The following is a 15711-nucleotide window of genomic DNA, read 5'->3' on the forward strand; positions in this document are numbered from 1 at the left end:
CCTGTCTTTTCCATGTATTTTCTAGCAATGCCCACTACCTCAGTTAGCCCAGAAAACTAAAACTGAACCGTTGTATTTCCTTTATAAGAAAGTGATTTACTTTTCGTTGAGTAAATTGAAGAAGGGGGGTGTCCGCGTAGGAGGAAATAAAAGAAAAGTGAGTCCCTCTGATTTGGGCGCGGTAGAATAAGTGTAGGAACAAATGTTATGTTAAACAAAGTAGTGAGTGAAGGGTGCCAGATAATTGGCAGAAAATGTACAAACTGATTACAATTGACTGATCTTTTCTTTTCCGGATCACCTGGAACAGGATCTCTGGAAACTTGTTCATAACCATGGCAATATTAATATTCATGAAATGTCTTGTAGAATTGCTTTCTGTCACCTTCTTCTTCCAGACTCTCTTTAAATTTGATTATTTCTGAAAGATTAAATAAGATACACTCAACATCCGATTACAGGAGAGACAATTCATATCTTCGTGATTGCTTTGGATCTGCAACCTTGCATAGTATTAAAAAACACAATTTCGCCGTGTAATGATCGAGATTCACACTGACTCTGCGAACATATTCTTAATTTTACTAGTAGCCGCAGGAGGATTTCTTTCACGTTTCATTTCTCACAATTATAAATGTAACTTCGTACGAGCTATGGTGCCTCTGCACATTTCGAGGAAGTATTTACCTTTGTGTTTCACAAACCCAGATGCAAAAACTCAAGCCACCCCCGTATTTTTATATAATTTACAGAAAATAAGGCATCCGAAGGAGCTTGCTCTTATTATTATGGAGCCTTTTTTTCATGTGAAAATTTGTTGGACCCACACACGAGCAAATGTGCGCCTTTTGAAAACTGGTCATTCTTATCAGATCTCCTGTAATTACGCTGTGGAATCAGCTTCTACCCTGCGATGTTTCATCTGGCAAAGGAAGCAGCAGCTACTAACTCAATAGGATTTGTTGGTTGTGGATAACAAAAGTCTATCAGGAAGGTAAATATGTTATTGAAATATGCATTGCAGTACATTTTAATGTATTTACTCAATTTGTATTTGGGTTTAGGTGTTTAGGTAATTTTGTTATGGATAAGTAATTATTTTAAAAATGTTCAGGTTTCTTTTACTTTAAGGTTGAAGAGATAACAATTTTAGGATGCACTACACGTCCCAGAGTTTTATCAAAGATCTGATGGCGCTGTACTGGCTTTCAAATCTTGCATATTGACGCAGCTGCTTTACAGCTTCAGCGATCTGGTTGGATCCAGACTTGCGCGCGTTTTCTCCGGATGCTCCGGATTCCTCCCACGGCCCGATGACATGTAAATTGGTTACTTTACATTAGCCGTGATGTCTGCATGATTAGTAGAATTGTATCGGGGTGTTGGTGATGATGATGTGGCGAGAATAAAATGGGACAGGGTAGGATTAGTGTAACATTTTGTTTGATGATCTCCATGAAGTCTTGGCCGATGGGTTTGTTTCCGTGTTGTACCTCTCCATGCCGATAACTTGGAAATCACTTCTCGCCGACATTGCGGCAAAGTATAAACTACGTGGCTGTAGCAGCACAAAAAAGGCACAGAGCATGGCAGATCAATGGAACACGGAAGAGCCTATTCATCCAAAGAAGCGTGGTAAAGATGATTCAGGTTTGGCTTAGTGATAGCTGGAAATGCCTCACGTACAATGTTTTTTGAGGCTGTCATGTCATTGCCGTGGTTTTCCCATTGTTCAGCAACATACATTATCCTTATTAGTATTTTAGAGAAGGATTTTAGTACAGTAATTTAGGATAGGATGCCGACTTGTTCTGAAGACAAAAGATGGTTTTGAGGTTTAAAGTTAGGAGGAATGGTGCAGGAGAAATGGATTGACAGTTGGGCGAAAAAAGTGAGACATGAAATTCAATGTAGAGAATTGCATGGTAATTTACTAGAGTGGTACTAAACGGCATGGGACTGTGAAATGTGAGATGATAGAGGCACTCTTTGGAAAAACATAAGGGCCTTAGATTTTATGTCCATTGGTACTTTATGGCATCAAAGGTTGAAAATGTGTTTAAAATGCACACAAAGACCTTCAGTTATTAGTTGTTGTGTAGAATATAAGAGATTGGTTGTTTTGAAACTGTACACTATTTGACTACTTCGTATATATTGGGTCGTCTTATTGTAGGAAGGCCAAGACTATGCAAGGGGAGGGGGGGGCGGGGTGAGGAGAATTTTGTTAATATTAGAATTTTTAAGCTATGAAGATTGATAGCATATTTGTTCGCTTTGCAGCAAATGAAGAAAAGACGAAGTGCATAAAATTATAAGGGGCTTCGAGTAAATTAGGTCAGATTAAGTATGTTTCCCTCAGAAAGGGGCAAACCAAGACCACGGATTTATAACAATAACCGTCTTGATTATAGTAGTCTGCAATTCACACTGTGGCAGATACAGATTCGGAAATCTATCGAATTCATCCATGAAAAACCTCAACCTGCACTCCTAAGCGTCTAATGATGGATGAGAGGAGTAGGTTGTGCAGCTATTTTCCGACTGGGACTAACATAACGGTCCGAATTGCAACTTTCAGTATTATAACGTTTTGCAAACAATTGTCCTACATCCTCATTTTGCAACTTTGCACAAACACTTCGCTAGTGCCAAAATGAATACTGATAAATTCGCTGGCAGTTACGCACAGTGCAAATGATTTGAGCTGAAGCTAGGTACCGATCAAATACTCCACATTGCCCTGTAGATGCAATCAGATCTTTTTATCAAAATTAAGTTTTCATGACATAATTTCTTCCTGCCAACTCTAATTTTTATGGAGGAGTAAAACATTTATTTCATTTTGAGGGTCTGTTGTAGAGATGACCAGTCGTTCAATTTGTTTCCGTTAGTAGAATCAATATTTGCATTCATTCCTCATTTTAATTACTTCGAAACAGTTTGCTATAATAGAAGCTCAATAATAATCATGGGCTGTACATTTTCCTGCGCCCTGCAGGTCACGATTCCTGAAACATATATCCGATTACTTTTTAAAATATGTCGAGTGTTTTTACCTCTATCTTACTTTCAGGCAGTGAGTTTAAAGCACCAAACATGGAGATTGAAACTCACTCCTTTTTACTCCTCCTTAATGCAGTTGTAATTTTTAAAAATTTTGGCCATCAACTGTCCTCCAAGGAGAGATCGGCACCTTACTTGGCTCAAACGTTGCAACACAGCTATCCAATTAAAATGAAACTGATTGGAAATTACGTTAAAAACAAGATTAGTTCTTCAGAGGAGTCTAGTGGAAGACAATCTCAACACACATATCTGTGAAAACCACAGATTTTAATGGTTAGCTTAATAAACGAGGAAATGGCTAGTTGCCCTTATAGGGAAACTTACCTTTGTCCTTATCGCGAAGTTTTTCGCCTGTTAATTATAAAACTAAACATTATAGATCGCACAAAACAGATGGAGCCCTCATTAGCAAACTTGGAACAATAATGTTTGACCCCCTCAGCCAGATGATTGATACTGATTGTGAACAGTTCAGCGTATTCTGTTCGACGAAAGATGAAAACTGAGAAATTACGTATTTGGAATTGACTAAAATTATCAGGCTGCGGAGAGAGGACTGTTTTTACATGGATTGGCATTTCTCCTTCACAACATCTGTTGCTGCATTCTTTATTCATGCCACTATTCACACAAACTGAACAAATTCTGGTGCGCTGCTAATCATTTACTAAATTACGCCATTTATGATTCTGAGGTGAGCCAACCGTCAGCAGTCGTATTCCGTTTCTCACCAACCCCTGCTCATTTAACGTTAGAGCGCATTCTTGTGAAGATTGACAAATGATCAGTAGTTAAACCCTCACCGTTATGCCCTTAATATTCCGTGGCCCTTCTGTCAAGCCTGTCCTGTTGTTTACCCATAATACTCTCCAAAATGAATCTCTCCTTCGTGCTACTTCTTCATTTTTTCATTACTTTGTCACTTTTAGATGATTTTTATTGACTGCTGTGCTCTCCCGTGTCTTTGATGAGGTATCTATGAATTAGGTTCTGACCACATCTCTTTCCTCGGTTAATTTATGGATTCAGGCTGATTTCATGGGGATTCCAACTGGCACTCCAAGTTTCACATTTTGGGTCCTCTCATGTTTACATATTCCTTCAAGAAATACATCATTTCAGAAAACAGTGCTCTCTCCGCAGCCTGATAATTTTACTTAATTCCAAATACATAATTTCTCAGTTTTCATCTTTCGCCGAACAGAATACGCTGAACTGTTCACAATCAGAATCAATCATTTGGCTGAGGGGGTCAAACGTTATTATTCCAAGTTTGCTAATGATATTGGCCTAGGTGGGATTGTGAGTAGGTAGACAAACGTGCAGAGGCTTCAGGGCAATATTGACATGTTATTTTAGTAAGTGACACTTTAGCGGATGGAATAAAAATTTAAACTTTTGAATACGGTCTGGCAGACTGAGCATAATGAAAATGGACAGGGAATAAGTTTAAACTCAGTTCAAAATGGTATGGAGGAGTTGAGCTGTTGGATACACAGAGTCGAAGAAGAAAATTACCAATAAGTGGAAACTGCAAAAAATAAAGAAGAATGCAACGGATGCAAGCGGGAGGAAATTGCGAAAGTGGAGTTAAGGTGGAGTCAAGGAAGGTGGTCATAATTTCGTTGGGACAAGAATGAATGGTGATGGATCTTTGGAGTTCTCTTCTCCGGCGAGTAGGGGAGGTGTAGATATTGACCAAATTGAAAATAAAGATCGATATATTTCTGTATATTAAAATATTCAAAGGATATGGGATAATATGAGAAATGGAAGAGAGAAAATAGATCAGGTATGATTTTGATGAATGGCAGAGCAGCCTTGAAGTGTACGATGCCTCTCTCCTGTTCCTACATTTTTCTTTTTTCTGTTTTTGTTCTCTATTTCTAAAGCTCACACGAACCTTCTTTTCTTTCCAGAATAGTGTTACCAATATCCGTGCTAATTCGTGCTCTCGACCTCAACAATAGGATTCTCATAACTTCCAGTCTTCCCTAATTCTCATATGGTTCATGACTTTCTCGAACTATCCGCTGATATTCCAGGGACATGATATCGAACACTAATCGCTGTAACTCCATGGACACTCAAAATAACCATGATTACATTTGCTCCCATTTTCACAGAATATACTCAATTTTCTTAAATTCAAAAAATCTTGTTCACCTATGCTTTGACGTTGGCAACAGAATCAGCAGTGTTTAGCATATTGTTACGGACTCGGTGAATGTCCCTTTAAGGTAGAGTTAGGAGTGTGTGTGTGTGTGTGTGTGTGTGTGTGTGTGTGTGTGTGTGTGTGTGTGTATGTGTGTGTGTTTGTTTGTGTGTGTGGCGTGCTTACGTCTACAGAAGATAAAGGACGTAATGACGTTGTTGAAGAAGTCAGTCGAAGTTGAAGAGGGAGAGAGAGAGAGAAAAAAGGGAGAGAGACACCAGCTTGCTAGTTTCTTTATTGATGGATAAGAAACAATAACTGTGTCTGTCACTGCAATCCACGTATGGAAATTGAAAGTAATCCGGTGGATTTCACTTTGTTGCTGACCTGTAGAAGGAAACAGGTATTTGTGTGGATGGCCACGATTTGGATGCTTTTCGGGGTGAGGAAGTCACTACCGAGTAAACACTGAAGTGTCGTTTGGGTTCCATCGTGGAACATTTGGATTTAGTAATTACTCTCTCTATTTTCTCTACATCTACGTCTGATCTTCAGACAACGGTGGTTGTTGAAGAAGCCTTTGCTCATGTTTCACCTTACAACTTGCTGAACTGAACTTTAAGAACCATTCCTGGACTTGGAGTTTGGGACTTTGCCACACACACACGAAGAATTTAGTTTTTAATGTTCAAGGTTTAACATTTTTACTTCTAACATAACATCATTTTTACTTTTATTTTTCTTATTATCATAAGTAGTGATTAATAAAATAGTTTTTAACACTAAATCATGACGGTGTGTTTCTGTTGTTGCTGGTTCGTAAAAATATGACTTCCATCTCCAAAATTAATCTTCGTAAAATCTTCTTGACCGTGTCTTCGGCAATGTTCTGCCCATTTCCCATCCCTTTCTCAACCTTTCCTACGACTCTGAGCACTCTTACAGCAGGTGCAGCTATTTTTGTTTTTTTCCATTTACTTTTCGATCAATTATGATTTACATCCAAAGTGCTATTCTCGACAGTTCACACTTTTCTCCACCAACATCCACTCTCCTTGCTATAGCATCAGTTATGGCATTTCTTCCCTTCTCACTTTCCAATGTCCAAAATCCCATTTCATGTAAAATATTTGCTGGGACGTTCAATTTATTAAGTTGCATTTGCTGCTCACGGTATGGTTTCTTCTACATTTGGGGCAGTAAAAACAAGTTGGGCACTGCATTGCAGAATACTTATTTGGTGCATAAATATTCCTCCTTGAGATTTTGATCATCAGACACTGTAATTGGACATCTTATCCTGCAGGACTTCCACGCCGTTGGTCTCCTGATATGCACCACCCCTCCAAAAAAAACTCAGCGTAAGTTTCTGGACAAGGATCTGACTTTCTGGCTGAGTGAAATGTTCATTTCAACAAGTTAAAGCAGCTTGCCATTAATCAGTTTTATTCCAGACTTATTTGCGTCATTTCATTAATCATGTGGTGACCTAATATAATAATTCTGAATTTTCACCTACTCTGGAATTTAACTATTTCACGGAATTTCTGTTTTTCTTTATTATTTTCTCTCATATCTTCCACCTTATTTCAGAGCCTTTTAGTTGTTTCTCCGTTACTCTCTCCATTCTTCGCAGATTAAAATGATTTTTTTCTGATTTTTCAGCTCTGACGAAAGGTCTTTGACCTGAATTGTTAAATGTTTATTTTCCTATTGATGCTGAAGACTGTAATCGACAAAGAATCGAGGGACACATGGGCGATGGTTATTCCTACCTCTGTTTTAAAGGTTTTTATGCTCCCGTGGAACGGTAAGTCAACAAGGAGTAATCGTGGAGTTATTAAATCTGTTTTGGAAGTCAAGGATTTCAGAACGGGGAGGACTTATTGAGGCACTGCTATATTTCCTTCGAAAACTTACTGGTATCTTGAAGTATTTTCTGTAAAGCAGCTATCTCTGCAACGAAGTAAACAAAAATTCAGATTTCTTCCTAAAAATAAAATTATGTGATTTGAATAAGGTAGATATAAATTGAAACAAAAATAGTAGAGGTCGATCAATGGCCTTGAAGATCGATATAAACGGGAAACTTTTAGTATACAGTAGAATTTAAAATAACACGGGAAAGCCGACCCTACGGAGCGGTGTTTATATTCCACAAGAATGTATGCCACGCTATAACGTCACACTTTATCAGTATTTCATTTCATTATTTTGTTTCTCACTCGTGAATCTGTCCATACAAACTATCAATGCAGGCGCAGAGTTCACATTCCAATCACAAACGTGTACATAAGATTTCTTATTTGGTGTTTGTCATCTGACTCTTCTTACCTTCTCTGTTATTGATCAAGATCATGGCTGATCGACGACAGCTGCATTTTTTGTCTGTACGACTCCAGTTTCCATGATTCATCTAATACCCAGAGAAGTATTAAGCTCTGTTTTGAATAAACTATGTCCGATACATAGACCCTTCCTGGATACAGAACGGCACAGATCAACCATTTTCTGATTGTCGAAATTTCCCTTCACCTAAGTCCAAGTAACTCGACTCTTAATTTAACCAGTGATTCCTGTTTCGAGCTTCTTCAGCCAATGGTAATGTCCTCCTTATAGACACTTTATCGCATTATAAGAAATTCGTAGAGTTCACTGAAATCACCTCAAAATATCCTGAGGGTTTGAATGTCCAGCCCTATTCTACACAATTTCGACTTATTGAGCAGGTCCTCAGTCCACGTAACAGTCCGCCGAACATCCGTTGCACTGCCTTTGTGGTAATGCACATCCTTTTTGCAAACAAATTCAAAATTATACGTAGCATGTCAGGTGCGGTGTCACGGACTCTTTGCAATAACATCACTTGATATTTTGTAATAATTACGAGAAAATAAACTTGCACATATTACTTATTAAATTTCACTGAAATCCTTTACTTTTACTTTTTACCATTCAAATAAATTCTCAGAGTTCCTTTCGTGAAATAAACCTTACGGTGGTCTTGTCATATGTGAAAGGAATCCATCCCATAGAGAGTATAATGACTTTTAAATGACTTAGGATGTTCATTGTAATTTCACCTGAGTTTTTCTCTCGCAATTCTTCATCTGAAAAGTAGAACAGAAACATCAAATTGCTCGCAAATTTGTGGGATTACTCAAGCCACCAAGAATCCTATGAATGATATTCACTTAGTGTACAGCAATCCATTTCTGTCATCCTAAACGGAATCCTTACTGCGTATAAAGCAGTAAGTTACTTCCAGAATTTTCTTAGATGAATGCAGACCCTTTTCTGCAATAAATAGCAAGCTAAGTTTCCCACCTCAGTAGAAATTAGAATTTGAGATATTAGTTTTGCTCGAATAAAGTCCTTAATGGTGTAAATCAATTTGTCATCAGTGAGAATAGGTAGTATATTCTACTCATTTATCTTGAAATCCTAATACAACCAACAAGCTGGATTATTCTCAGCGGATGAACTTCATCTTGGAGAGCAGGTGTTTTCGAGTTTGACATCTTACATTTGCTGATCTAATACCCCATTAAATGTCCTTTGTTGTTTCGAACATGACTGGACATTTAGAGTCAGATAATTTCAAAGTGCCATGATAATCAAAGAGGTCTTAAAGACAGTTAGTAGCCGTTCATTGATTAAAAGACATAATTAGGCAGCAACTGAAATTCGCCTCATTAATCTGTTCTAATAGTAATGGAACAATGGTCTCGGTTCCATCCTCAGGTCATTGTGCTCTATGGAAGTTTTTTAGGTAAAGATATGAATCTGATATCAATGTAACTTTGGGCTTCAAATATACAGAACCCTTTCTATGATTGCTGACGTAAGCGTACATTTTCAAGAGAGACAACTCTCCAACAGAAAAACGTGAAACAATGCACATTGTGTCAATATGACAGATGTTTAGATGTCACCGGCACACGTTGAAAGCCTTAAAACCTCAATGTATATTATTCTGCCTGTGGGATTGCAGTTATCAGAAGGCTAAAACAACCATCATGGAATAGAAGAATTGGACAGTGTATTTCGTCTTGACGGACGGCAGAAATTGACGAAATACAGAGTTGGTAAATGATCTTAAAAGCTTCCTGAGCATGTTATAAAATAAACAATAGGAGAATGAGAACATTCAATTGAAGGGTTCAATCCCTTGGATTAATTGACCATATATTGTCAATCAGGAACTGCTCTCCTAAGCATCGGTTGATGTTAACACTCTTGTGAAACAGGCATATGAACAGACTGGAACCAAACCGGCAAGAGAAGAGTGAAACATTGTAACATTGTCGCACCTTCACTAAACCACAACAATGAGTTCAGCTCGCAGAACAGTGACCAGTTGTTTACAGTAGATTAGAAATAAGGGGTCAACCTTCATACATTTGTAACAACAGCCAAGGTGTCAACGGCGGGAAGAAAAGCTGTCCATTATTATGTTGATAGAGATAACTATAGCGAAAGCTAGGACAGAAAGGGACTTTAGTGACACTGACTGAAGAGCAACACCCTGTGCGGACTGTCAGGGAGAAGCAATTACATGATCCCCTGTACCCGATGACTCAGTACCAATAAATCTTCTGCTCCTAATATTCATTAAATGATAAGTGGAAGTTTATGCTTCGGCAAGCAATAGTTCATGGAACATAGAACATAGAACACTACAGCACAGTACATGCCCTTCGGCCCACAATGTTGTGCCGACATTTTATACTGCTATAAGATCTATCTGACCCTTCCCTCCCACATGGCCCCCTATTTTCCAATCATTCATGTGTCTATATAAGAGTCTCTTAAATGTCACTAATGCATCTGCCCCCACAACATCTGCAGGCAGTTGCAACGGGACGAGAATAGTCAAAGTGTCCTATATCTGTATTAAACTACCGGTGGAATACCATAGAACTGGAGAACAGAAGGAAGAAGAGGGATATGGTCCTGGAGATAACAGATAACCCCTTACTGAGCTCTGGTAAATAGGAGAGATGAGCATAAACACGCAAAAAGGAGGATCTCTGACTGAGGGGTTCAGAGAATGCTGGTTAACACAAATTTGGGATTAATCACTTCATGTAATAACTGAACGTTATGTTGTGAGAATGGGCTCTTAAAGATTCATGATTTTTGGTTGGACTTGGTTCCAGCTTTGGGAACGTGACTGCTTTCAAAGCCCGCCCTGGGACAATCTACTGGAATCAAATGCGGGTAAATTCGGAGGTCTACATGCACATATTTTGCAGAGTGCATCCTTCCTGTGCATTTTCCCAGGATACCGAAATCTTCCTATCAGTAAAACCGGGAATACATTTTCCAGCCCATGAATTCTGTGCTACACAGATAGTGAAGAAACAAGAATGTCAATTAGCTGAGAGAGTGTTGGTGTTGTTGGGTAGTTGTTACATTAAATATTGTCTGATAAAGTTGCAGCAATGTAATTAAGTGCCAGGAGCAGCAAAAATTCTAGTAGAATATTTCGATCAATAGTGCTCTTTCTCAAAGAGAGACCACACCACATTCCGTCTTTAATTTTACTGTCGAACACCACAATCGTCAGTAGACTTTAACTCTCAAAAATAATGCAGAATAATTTCCAGGCCGATAGCTTGATGATTTGAAATAATAAACTTTAAATTTCTCACCTTCGACAACATCATGTTTTTCCAGGTCTGGTAAAGTTAGAGAATAAATATGAATATTAATTAGGAAAGCTCTATTTTCTTCTCCTCACACCCGAGTGCTGCAGAGAATAGTACCATAACAATTTATTCTTGAATCTTCCATCTAACATTACGCACTCGCCTCCGAATCACAACTTTCAAGACGATTGAACAATTTGCAAACAACTTGTAAAATAATACGCTACGTGATCGATCCTTAGCCATTTAACCAAGAAAGCTAATATTGAATTCTTTAGAACAGAGAGGATGCAATTAGAATTGAAAAACATCTTATGGTCTCATTGAGAATGGGTTAAGAACACAACAAAGGAACGAAGTATTAACAGACCAGGTAAATTAGAATTTTAACAAAGCATGCTTGCATGTGCTACCTTGAAGATCCAGTTGACTGCCAGTTTGCACAGTCCACACATATCAGTTTAACTTTGTACCCCTTTCCTATCTTTCCAGATCTTAATATTGTCTCCTATACTGTTCTAACAATACTCTTGCCGCACAGCATCTTGCCTTCCGTCTGGGCATATTGCAGTTTTCACGGCACAATATTATCTTCAACAATTCGATGTAGCTCGATTTCTACGTTTATTTTAGCATTTGCCAGTTCTGCTGTGCGGTTATTAATTCGTTATATTAACTTCCCTTTTGTCTTCACAGACACTGTCGGATCTGCTGCACATTTCGTGTATACTTTCTTTGGTTTGTGTTCTCTCCAAATATCTCGTCTGAATTTCAGGATTTACAACCCTATCTGTGAGCATTCTCATTCTCGTTCTCACTGCTCTCTTTATTTTATCAATCAGACAAATTCGTAAGTACTGTGTCGCCATGCCAACCCTGACTTTACCAAGGAGAGTTATTCCTTTTGTTCAATCCACCCTACTCGTTTGCAACCTAAAACTTTGTTTGTTCTCAAGATTCCAATTCCGCTGAAGGTGGTTTGAACACCAATATTAACACAGTTTCTCTTTGCAGGCTTGCCCCTTGACCCGCTGAGCGTTTCCAACATTTTCCATTCTTAATTTGTATTTCCTTTGATGTCCGGTGAGGTCAGTTTTACAAGATCACTTTAAAGCCTCCCTCAGCCAAATACTGCTTTGACCTCATGCGGTAATGCTCACTTGAACTCAGGAATTTACCTCTTGGTTGGATGTTTCACAAAGACTGTGGCGGCCAGAGCGTAGTAGTGCTGGTAAAATCTAAATTTAGCATCGATGAAGACCTTCTTGGGGGGTGCTTGACCGCTCTACCCATGGCGCCTTCTAACAGAATGCTGATATTTGAGGGTATACAGATGGACGATAATCGTTCAGATTGCATTTGTTAACTGAACATACCTGCAATATTCATATATTGCATAGTTTCCAGTGTTGCACGGGTAACAGGGACAGAAATTGTGTTCTGGAGAGCTGGTCTTTATTTCTAGTCAGAAGCTTGTGTGTTCCAAGAGCTTTTACTATATCGAATGCTCCCGGTCTCCTCTTGATATGTGATAGTGTGAAACAAGTTGGTGAAAAATGACAATAAAATCCTTACTTCTGGCGCAGATTATACTTGTAGTACTGAGTATTTCCAACATCGCCTGTTTTCTATCAGGTCTCCAGTACTCGCAGACTGTTGATTTTGATAATTATTCAGAGGAATTAAGAAGGAAATTTATATAACAATATCATTCATAGCCAAGTCAGCGGCTCGGGTTAAAACGGCGCAGGGCTTCGCTGCAAGGCCAGATTTCACATCATTACCAGAGATTTTAAGGAAATTCAAGATTAAAGTTATGTGTGATTGTCAACAAAAACTAAATAAGAGATATGTTAACCATTAGACAGAGCTTTGAAATTAGCAGAAAATGTACTCATGCTGATTAACGATATGAATATGACTGTACATTCAAAGCGATGCTAGAATGTTATGAAATATTAACGAAGATTTCCACGGACAACCAGAGAAACCACCACTCTCTCTCACTCAGGTGGAAAGTGGAAAAAATGCAAAGAAAAAGAAACAAAAATCAAATCAGCTTGAATATATTAATAAAGTCATGCAGTGACAAGACTTTTGCTCTGTCTGAGATTAATTCTTGAAACTTGATGGCCTTACCTCCCTTCTCCTTTTCTGTTAAAAAATAAGCCAAATACTTGTCAATGCATTAGTGTTTTGTAGTTAATATTGTATCTGTGTAAATTTAGACCAACCATTTCCAATGCAGAAGATGAAAACTATTTATGCATCAACCAGACCATTATAATTATTATAAATCAATGCCCAGATAATTATAGGTATATTGAAAGAAAATATTACGGGTGAAACAAAATATAATTGATCGCAGCCTTCCATATAATGCATGATTATCAATTGGTTGTACTAACTGGTGAGAGTAAAGCATTGTCTCTTTGAAGTGGATCTTGAATTTGCATTCCTGAGTCTAAGCGCTAAAAATATCTACACCATGGTGTCATCATTGTGGTGCCCTTTCAGGCTTTCTGATCCAATATTAATCACGGTCACTATTCCACATATCAGCTTCAGCAAAATCTTCATGACACCATTTAACAATACTTGTCAATGCATTAAAACGATGGCCGGAAATAGCTGAATCGCAAACCAATCGAAAAATACTCCTGCTCTCAAAAATATGAAGAGGAACTTTTAGGACGTGGACTGGAGGAACACCTTCTCACACTTTATTGTAAATAATGATCACAACGCATTCCCTAGATTCTGACTAACCAAAAGCTGTGCAATATAAATGGAGCCAAAAGTCAAAGTGCAATACGGATGATCATTAAACATTTTCGAGGATGAAAGAGTGCTCCTAGCAGTCTAAGTTCGAGAATTTGATCTGGCCCTTTATCCTGGAACTTGGAGGATTGCAGGTGATGGGGTAACGACGAATTGTTTGCTGAATCAATATCCAATCTCTATGTCTCTGTGCATGTGTATGTTTGTTCATGAATTTGCATGTGTACGCATTGTGAGGGTATCACGACCAGTGCCGAACAGGAATAGAGAGAAGAAGAATTAAAGATAAGTATGGATCAGAATATTTTTCTTGGCCTCGTGTTACTATAGTAACTTGTGTTACAACGAAGACGTAACTATTCTGAGGAGATCTCAATGAAGCTGTCTTCTGAAGCATATCCATTTGGTGGTGAGTGAGAACTCTTGTAGTTGTGTCAAGTTGATGGTATTCTTTTGAGGATTGAAGATATTATAGCGGAAGAATATTTTCATGATCAGAATCATAAAGTTAGATTTAGCGCACCGCTGAACAAAGAATAATAACGTCGGAAAGTTTTTTTTTCAAATTGGTGGAAGGGAAAGTGTATCAGGCTAATATCAGCTAACTGGATCTGCGTCTGCATTATAATAGTGAGAGGCAACTAATGAGGCAATCCATGGATGCAGGTTAAATATTGTTCGAAGGAAGAGAGCTCATTAATGCAGCTCTCAGTGCCAAGTTGCTAAGTAAACCCAAATAAAATGAAACGTTTTTTTTGACTTCATGGAAAAAATAAGGAATACGAGCAATAAGAACGTAAAATATTCGAGGATACCAAAGCACACAGTTATTCACCCATGTGTTTTTGCCGTTGTCGCAAAAGAATGGGGCAGTGGCTGATATAGTTGCTGTAGATGAAGTTGGGACAGTGTGAGAGTTTCGATTTCATAAATGTAATATTGGATGAATTAGTTACGATGTTACCAACTTTGATATCAGAAAAATAATCGTCAGACCCGAACAAAGATATCCCAGTCCTTGAAAAGGAGGTATGGCAGACACTGAAGTCTCTGACCATAATTTTTTATCTTCCATGGCTGCAGAAGTGTAAGGAGACTCCAGGTTTACTACCGCTGGACTATTCTTTAAGAAAGGAGAATATGATAAACTAATATATGGTAAATAACTTTAGAACGGACACGTAGGGAAGTTCCTTAACAGGGTGGACACTTGCAGAGAGAATTCATTTTAAATGACTCGTGGAAGTATTATGGAGAGGAGAAAATGTGTTATGTTCCAGATCCGAAAGGGTAGTAAAGACAGAAGTTCTTAACCTTTTTAAGAAACACTTCGCTAAGTGGTCCAGACACCATAAGTTCCAGGGCTAGGATTCTAATCCTGCCGAGTAGAATTGGGTTCAATAGCTTCTATATACGGCAGCCCGATTGGCTTCCGTTCACGGTACGTTTGCTCCAATTCTATGAATCTAATTTTCCATGTTAAAAACAAACTTGTCGATCATATGGGCTTTGACATCTGCTGTTGTGTCTTTGACACAAAAATTCAGTCAACAGTGCAAGGATAATTGGCAGTTGGAACTACCCAATCGAACTACGACAATGATGCGAAGCAAATCGAAATGATAGCAATCGCTGATCACAGCGAGAACTATCCATATTCAATTGCGAAATGACTGGCGTATAAACACTGCATTGCCAGACTCGTTGAGCATAAATATTTCTTTGTCATGAATTATTCAGTATGGCTAGTTTCAAAGATAGTGAATTACTAACGGTGATGTTTTGACTTTGTCAATAAAACAAGAAAAAATATGATCGAGAGCTGATGGTCCGACCCTGTTTTTGTTTGTTTTTAAGGTGCGTACCATGTGGCAAAAATATTGAGGATCAAGAAGTAGTACAGGTGACTGTAAAATATCCGACCAGACCATCATGTTAAGCAAATCCAGAAGATTGGCAGCCGGGTAGGATAAGGGTCATTGAGGTGGAAGAGATCTGAATTTAAAATTTATGGGATGTAGGACAAGGAGTAAAGCTGTGGTACAAACACTC

The sequence above is a fragment of the Pristis pectinata genome, chromosome 20, assembly GCF_009764475.1.
Source record: "Pristis pectinata isolate sPriPec2 chromosome 20, sPriPec2.1.pri, whole genome shotgun sequence".
Classification (NCBI taxonomy): domain Eukaryota; kingdom Metazoa; phylum Chordata; class Chondrichthyes; order Rhinopristiformes; family Pristidae; genus Pristis; species Pristis pectinata.